The sequence below is a fragment of the Denticeps clupeoides genome, chromosome 1 (assembly GCF_900700375.1).
Source record: "Denticeps clupeoides chromosome 1, fDenClu1.1, whole genome shotgun sequence".
Taxonomy (NCBI): Eukaryota; Metazoa; Chordata; class Actinopteri; order Clupeiformes; family Denticipitidae; genus Denticeps; species Denticeps clupeoides.
The window spans coordinates 3,109,496-3,118,382 of NC_041707.1; the positions used below are offsets into that span (position 1 = coordinate 3,109,496).

The 8,887-nt window shown below is 44.2% G+C and overlaps 1 non-coding gene across 1 annotated transcript; it reads right to left on the reverse strand.

Annotated features, from left to right (window-relative positions):
* Window positions 1-8,678: 8,678 nt before the first annotated feature.
* trnav-aac (transfer RNA valine (anticodon AAC)) lies at window positions 8,679-8,751 on the reverse strand. Its single transcript has one exon. It is a non-coding gene; the product is annotated as a tRNA-Val (tRNA).
* Between the last annotated feature and the right edge of the window lie 136 nt (window positions 8,752-8,887).

The following is an 8,887-nucleotide window of genomic DNA, read 5'->3' on the forward strand; positions in this document are numbered from 1 at the left end:
TTTGCTGGAAGGATGGACGCTGAAAAAGTGGCAGAAGGTGGATTTTTCAGATGAATCTTGTGTTGAATTACACCCCAGTCGCCGCAAATATTGCAGGAGACCTACTGGAGCTCGCATGGATCTGAGATTCACCCAGAAAACAGTGAAGTCTAGTGGCGGAAAAATCAAAGTTCCTCAAGGCGAAGAAGATCAAGATGCTCCAGGATTGGCCAGCCCAGTCACCACACATGAACATCATTGAGCATGTGTGGGGTAGGATGAAAGAGGAAGCATGGAAGATGAAACCAAAGAATTGATGAACTCTGGGAGGCATGCAAGACTACTTTCTTTGCTGTTCCTGATGACTTCATCAATAAATAAAGTGAAGTGATTGTCACAGCACACGGTGCACACAGTGAAATTTGTCCTCTGCATTTAACCCATCACCCTGAGTGAGCAGTGGGCAGCCATGACCAGCGCCCGGGGAGCAGTGTGTGGGGACGGTGCTTTGCTCAGTGGCACCTCAGTGGCACCTTGGCGGCTCGGGATTCGAACCGGCAACCTTCTGATTACGGGGTCGCTTCCTTAACCGCTAGGCCACCACTGCCCCTAAATTGTATGAATCCATGCCAAACCGCATGGATGCAGTCCTTCAAGCTCATGGAGGTCATACGAGATATTAAACCACTACTTAATTTGCTGACATATTGTTGTATTTGCAGTAAAAAATTTTGTCTAGCCAAAATTTGACCTTTCTGTCTTGATTCACTGAAGAAAGATTTATCATTTAATCTAATTAATTTCAATGCATTAAACATCATTTGGTAGGGTTTTGGCTTTTCATATGAATTATTTCTAACAGCAATTGATTCATTAAAAGTCAGGTTACTAGCAGGTGTTTCTACAAAATAGATAAGCGACAAGACTTTTGTCAGGGACAGTATATCTGTGAATACCCTTACGTTTATTTGTGAGAGCACTACATTTACAAATGTGTTTTTTCTCCAAAAGGTAGCCAATCAAATGTCTCCAAAGTTACACATGAGCCTTTTAACACTGTTCCTTCTACATACTAGGCCTTAGAAGTCAAATAAAGCTGAGTAGATCCACTTTGCATTTACCATTCAAACACACGCTGTCAATTATTCCTATGAAATATACTTTTTGGGTACATTGGTGGGTAATTAAACAGACCCGCAATGGGAAGGTTACTGGTTCATATCCCGAACCGCCAGGATGCCACTGAGGTCCCCGTCCCCACACACTGCTCCCCGGGCGCCTTTCATGGCTGCTCAATGCTCACCAAGGGTGATGGTTAAATGCAGGGGACACGTTTCGTTGTGTCACCGTGTGCTTCACAATGACAATCACTTCACTTTCACCTGATGAGGTTTACTTTTTGGAAGATGAACGTTCTGTAATATCTATGATGTCCAGACAACCTTTTCAGGGGTCTTCCAACAGACAAGAACCTTAAGAAATGGATTGATGGATCCTCATCTGTGAACCCCTTATGTTCTTGAGAAAGAATGGCAGTGTCTTTAATTTATGGGTGGCTTTATGGTCACATTATAAAAGGCCGAGTAGGCGATCTTAAATGTGAAGCGGCTCCTGATTAAGTTATGCGTGTGGCTTTTTTACTGCACCTGCTGTATTTTGGGACCTTCTAAGTTAAGCAGGTGTGAAGGACACACCCGGGCTTCCGGTGCTAACAGGAAGGCATCTCGGAGGTGTGAGTAGTCAAACAACACTGAATAATGGAACCTCGCGCAGTGCGTCTGCGACCACGAGAAGATCACTGCTGGCCTGAATGGTGCCGTTTCTTATAGATGGTTTTTAAGGGCCTTTTCTGTGTAACTTGTCTTCAAATGCAATCACAGCAGAGGCTGTAGTGACAGAGAGTCGACAGATTTACGAAGCAGCCACCTGCATGTCACCTGAAGTGTTTTATTGAGCTTGTGATGATCCTCTTCTCGAATCCACGTATCTGTAAGATGAGATCAGGTTTGTTCAGGTATAAGTCCTGTCTTTCCTAACATAAGCAAGCATAGTTTATGATGGAGGGGGAAACGAACGCCTTTTTGGAGGCGCATGCTCATCCTCACCCAGCCAGATGGTGAAGATCTAACAATGAATCACACAATTGGCAGTTGTGAAGAAGAACGGGAGAAGTGGGTAATTGCTTACATCAGAGCTCTCAGTGTTCCAGAAAATCCACCCTAAAAAAAGAGCATTTCACACGCTGGCCTGACGGTGCTGCTGCGGAAATAAATTCTGCAGACAAAGTTTTTTCTGTTTTCATTCATACTCAATCCGTGATGGCGTCTCAATGGCGTGTCAGTCAGTAGGACAATTGTAAGATATTCAAATTCTAATTTTATTTGTCACATACATAGTCATACACAGTATGATATGCAGTGAAATGCTTTGGCGACTGCTACAGACCACAGTATTGCAAATATTGCAAGTAAACAATGAACCAATATGCAAATATTGCAACATAACCAAATATTACACTTTTATGTCTTTAACATAAAACATACAATTTGTGTAACAGGTAGGGTGAAAAAGACAAAAACAAACTAAACAGGGTCGGAGCAGTCGCGACGGCAGCCGACCTCACCTGCGCCATCTTGGATCTCAGGTGCATAAAATCTGATCATGTTTAACAGCATGGCTGTGGTGTATCTGCGGCACCTGTCAGGTGAAGATGTTTTCTTGTATTGATCCTTACTTCTATACAGAATCTGAAAAAAAAAAGCATGTTGGAGGTGTCACTAAGCCAGGTGTTGTTAGCTATAAACCCCAACTGTTAGAAAAAGTTACGGCTAATTATCTTTTACAGAATGCCGTAAAGATTAGAACTCTTACAAATATCCTTAACATCTATAAATAGCACAGTTCACTTAAAAAGACTTCTGACAAACACAGAATGAATTTATTGGACATGATTTTTTTCCGTTACACATTATGCCATATGTGCTAGGGCTATCAATCAATTTAAAAGAAATTAAAATTTAATTTTGATCATTTTTCTTTGGGCTAAAGCCAATCAGTTGGCCTTCTTGCAAGTGACACGTCTATGAAGTTTCAAGCGAGAAACAGGCATTGGTTGCTGCTCCTGTGCTCCCTGCACGGCAGACGCGTATGCATTTGCATGTATGCAGATGAAGATACCGTGTTCATTTATATCGACACGTTAACATTTCAATTATTCGCAGCGGTTCACATGTTAATTTTGACGTCCCAAATCTATACAATATACGTCTATGCCTCATTCATAAATTATTCCATAATTACACGCCACGACAGTGTGTGACATACAGCAGAATTGCTACTGGCGTGACACAATGAGCCACAGACACACTTTGGTATGCAGGAGGCAGAAGCGCAGCAGGAAATGTGTTAAACTCTCCCTGGATGTGCCGCTGCAGCTCAGCGTTTAATTAAATCAAGCCGTAGGGTGAGATTCCAGCTCTGCTAAATGCTGGGTCTGTCACCAAGGCTGCAGGCTCGGTCGGATCTAATAGCTCACTGTGCATGGTGAAAGCGATCATTTGTCATTTCCCCCGACGTTCCGAGTATCTGCAACCATGCGCCACGTTTGGTCAAGCCAACTGCACTCTAGGGAGGCTTGCAAAGAAGCACGAAGGCCTGGACTAAATAAAGAACTAGACGCGCTCTCCAACCGAAACGCTGCCGCCTTCGTCTTTATTTAAGCAATCAACACTTCATCTGTTACGCGCCAGAAGAGAGTACAAGACGAGTGGCGCGGAGTCCAGTGTTTACACATGGGCACTGGCTGCTTCTAGCTTGGCGTCTCCTCGTGAGCCGAACACCATGACGCACGACTGACCACCTAAGACCGCACGCCTGTGCCCCCCGGCTGCCAAGGGATGTTTTCGCGCGCCAGTCAGCGTTAATGAGGCTGCGGACCGGCGCTGAAAGCGGCCTGAGCGAGCCGGCGCCCCCCCTGCCACGCTAAAAAAACGCTGCCAGACGGAGCAACCTCGACACTGGGAGCCTCCTTAATACCGGCGAGGTTTCCAACATGCCGACAGCACTCACACTGAGCCCCGAGTCGAGTCTGCAGGGCCGTCTCAGGGTGCGCGTTTTACCACCGCGTGACAACTACTGAAAACCGGGCTGGAACTGGGGCCAGATTAAGACACTTGACTTGACACTGAACATCTAAGCCACCACATTTGATAAAGTATTCACACGTCCACTAAGAGGCAAAATTCTCGAGAATGACCATGCCCCCATCCACTGGATGTAAATATCACTGCATTCTCAATGAATTTGGACACCAGATCCATATTCAGTATCCATGGCAGACTCTGGAGAGACTGCAGAGTCTGGCCACCGAAGCAGTTGCATTGGCTCATTATGACTGTGCATGTTTGTATATTGCATTTCTTCATAAAGTCATTAGCACTTCGCCCGCCTGACACATTCCAATACATCTGTAAATAGCGTCTTGTGCAAATGAGTGGCCCTGGGTCATTAAAGGAGTCCCTCGAGCTCTGAGCTGCATAAAGCTCGCCAGGGGAGCTGCTCTAATAACCCGTACCTGAACTTTGAAGCCAGGGTAGTTACCACCGAAGCTATTAAGAAATGACTTACAACGTGTTGCTTTAACGGGACTTCTGGGAAATATGCACTGTGCACTCGTTTCAAGGAAATGGTCCTCAAAAGTTGCATTTTCTCCCCGGGAGCCTAAATAAATAAAAGAAAAAGCATGATTCATGAAAAAGCATGATGAAAAGAAAAATACATAAAGCACCTGTGCACCAGCTCCTCTTATTGACCTTACATTAACCTGAATTGACCTGTTTGAGTGCCTCTGATTTCAGTGGACATGACCAAATTAATTACTGAGTGTGATTTTACACCATGTCAGAATATTATAGCTAATCACCAGATCTGCTGTTTCTATGAATAACATCCATTTCAATCAAATATTTGAATTCGTCTTGTAGTTGGTGAATCTTAATCGATAGAAAACAACAGGAGCTCCATGCTGGACGTGTTTGGTATGTGAAAGCTTTTAGTGCACTCAGTTGATGGAAATCCATCACAGCGACTGAAAACCTTAATCCATGGACGGCTACACAATACTGAGACCTCTAAAGGAACTAAATACCCTAGTCTACATTACAGTTTTTATTTACTGCTTTTGCAGTAAAAGAAGATGCACAACTACAAGCCAGTTATAGAGTAATAATTATACCTCAAATGATCCAGTGGATATATCATTTATTACAGCTCTGATTTTTCTTCAGACATATACCCTCAGGACATTTGCCTATGAACTAGACCATAAGGGCGTCTGATAAATGGCATGCATGTAAATGTAAATTCTAGGTAACTCGACTCTGTGCAAATGTGCAGAAAAGTGGGCGGAATGTGCATACTAGAGACAGTCCTGGATGTGATCCTGTACACTAATCGTAGCCGTCTGTAGGTGCACGTGACTCGGTTTCATACTGTACACCTTCCCCACCTGGCCAGATAGCTGATCGAAATGCAGCTCTTTGTCTCCCGACCGTTGGAGCACAATGAATTCCTTTGGTTCCTCCGACTCTCCTTTCATCAGAGGGAGGCAGCTGGCGGTGGGAAGAGGACTGGGCCACTGCCAGCCTGGATGAAAGCACTGGGCCTGAATCAAACCGATCGCTACAAAGGTGAGGCCCATGCTCTGCCCGCAATAGGGCTGTGATAAAAAAGCACGCTCTAATTACAACAGTTCGTTTTAGTGTCTCATAGGATCAGTACAACACTACAACATAATCAACAAAAATACTAAATGTATATGCTCAGCAGAAATCCTGACAATACAAGTTTAAACTAAATCAATAGACATTTCAATAGACAATAGACAGCACCCCACATTGATGGAAAAACACAGACTTGTTCATTTTTTTGCAGATTTATTAACAAAGAAAAACTGAAATGACATTGTGGGGTGCTGAAAGTGAAAGCGGAGTGATTGTCATTGTGATCCACTGCAGCACAGCACACGGTGACACAGTGAAATGTGTCCTCGGTATTTAACCATCACCCTTGGTGAGCAGTGGGCACCATGACAGGCGTCCCGGGGAGCAGTGGGTGGGGACGGTGCTTTGCTCAATGGCACCTTGGCGGCAACCTTATTATGGGGCCACTTCCTTAACCGCTAGGCCACCACTACTGTGTGTACATTAATGAGGAAAAAATTAACTTAAATGATTTTAGCAAATGGCTGCTATATAACAAGGAGTGAAAAATAGAAGGGGGTCTGAATCCTTTACATACCCACTGTATGTGGCTCAGCAGAGTAGAAATTCTTAATGTCCTGCAGTGACCTTCAGAGGCTGACCACACTTTTATAATCCTTGTTTTAAATGATTGAAAGCGTCTCACGATCCCACATGTAATTGTGGTTTTGCCATTGAAACACCCAAGGCTGAGAGTCGAAAGTGATTTCCATCCACTCCAACAAGAGGAACAACTAGTGACCATGAATGCATTAGCGTGTTCAGATTAATGGTTACAAGACTCGACTTGTTGACCGTCTGTTTGCCCCCCCCTTCAATAAAAAAGAAAAACGCCACCAAGGTCTGATGAGAAGAGTTTAATTCAGATGAGCAAAACAAATCTGAAACGAATGCCAAGAGACGGACCCGAGAGAGGAGAGTAAAAAAAAAATATAGAGAGAGATGGTATAGTGAGTGATTATGAAATGTGGAATTTCTCTCGGCCAATCAGAATGCCACAATGCACCGTTTTTTTTTTTTTTTTTTTTTTAATTGTCAGTTAAAATTAGACATGTGCGAACATGTGGACAGGGTCACATCAAAAAAACGTTAATAGGACGAACCAACCATATTCTTGCAGAGGTCCCAGAATTCCTAGCAACGCTACTGCCATGAACATGTGCTTGTTAAGCCACACACACTCACCGTTGCTACGCTACCTCTGCTGCGGTACTAACAGAAGGCATGACACGTCCCAATTAAACCAGAGAAACAGGTGATCCTAAGTCACGTCCGTTTCGTTCGGCAGGTTAACGTGATTTCTGGGGCGAATCGGATTTCATGCGGCCATGTGGTCACACCATTATACCTGAAGTTCCATGCAGCGAGGAAACTTTTCAAGTATTTCAATCACGTCACTGTTCAGACCCACGGAAAATCACAAGTCAACATTTGTGCCAAATGTAAAGAACAGAGGTATTCCCGATTCCCATCTTGTGAAATTTTGCATCAAATTTTAAGAAAGATGTTTCTTAAACAAAAAGTCTATATTTGTACCAAATATGTCACAATTTAAGATTGTGCAAATCTGTAATGTAATTGTATTTTTACTACTGCCGGGGATGTTAACACATTATCGTGCTAACTCACTATTTATATAACGCTTGTGCTAAGGTGTTCTCTAAAAGTTTTTTTCTCTAAATTTAATTTAATTGTACAATTGCTACATTGACAATAAAAGATAAAAAAGCAATAATTTTTAGTTCATCTCTGAAAGTTGTGATTAATCACAGACACTCATGCGATTAAAATATGGAATTTTTACATGTGTACATATAATATCCCTCCGTCTTCACTTACAGCCACGGGACGAATACAGTGCAACATTTGACTTTTACCGTCCTGTCCTCCATGACGAATCCCTGCTGCCCCAACCAAATGACACGTTTTCAGGTGATGCATGAACTACGGATGTGTTATGTACAGATAGCAGATGCAAATTTAGAGAAGCAACACACTTTTTTTGACCTTGCCACCAGTTTTAGTCCAGAAAATATGGTTCAGGGCATGGTGATTGAAAGCTGTGGTTCTAGACTGTTAGAGGGTCCTTTTCTGGTTCATCTCCACACCTGACCTGCAAAACTGCCCCGCGTAGTGGCACCACGCCTCCACATGCAAAACCAAACGAAATGCATCAGCATGAACGCTGCCAACGTAACACGTGTCCAGATCATGGGACTGTTGATCACAGATACCAATTTTAAAAAGTCTGATTATGAATGTCCCCCTGGGGTGGATAATTATAGTTTAATCTGTGTGACATTACGACACAGAGCTCCATTAAACAAACCCTCCACAGACATCTCCCTGCGTCCAAAATAGACAGGATCCACTTCCTAAAGGTGAGGAGTGACAAAGTAGGCCAAGGACTCGGACGAAAAATAGACTGCGTGCCACGGGTGGCCTGAATTGACTCGGGCCTTCGAGAGAGAACGTGGGAGGAAAGGAGGTTATAACTGGAATCTTCGAAGTGAGCGGGGTCCCTGGGAGGCCGACGAGGCATGAAAAGTTCAGCCGCCGTGAGGGGAGTCCTCATCCCGGTGCCGCCGCCAGCGAGCCAAACAAATGACAAATCCGCAGGCTGCTGCGCTTTCTCTGCGGCCCGCAGCGCGACAAGTCCGCCTAAACACAAAGCGCAACAGGAGAATTAGAGCTCCGCGCTGAAGCCATGGAAAAAGCATAAATATCTCTTCACACTAATGCTCAGAGCGAAGTGATGGTCATTGTGAAACGCTGCAGCACAGCACACATTAACGCAGCAAAACGCGTCCTCCGTATTTAATCGGCACCTTAGTGGGCAGCCACGAAAGGCGCCCGGGGAGCAGTGTGTGGGGACGGTGCCTTGATCGAGGGGACCTCAGTGGCCCCTCGAACCGGCAACCTTTCGATCACCTAAAATTTTGTTTCCGCCCGGTCTCGAACCGGGGACCTTTCGCGTGTTAGGCGAACGTGATAACCACTACACTACGGAAACTGTTGGGATATCCTGAGCAAATCAGAGTTTTTCTAAAGCCTTCATTTGAAGGAAAAAAAGAACCAAGTCAACCAAATTCACATCAAAACAGTGAAAAACCCAACAGACTGATTGAAATGTCAGTACTGAAATTTAA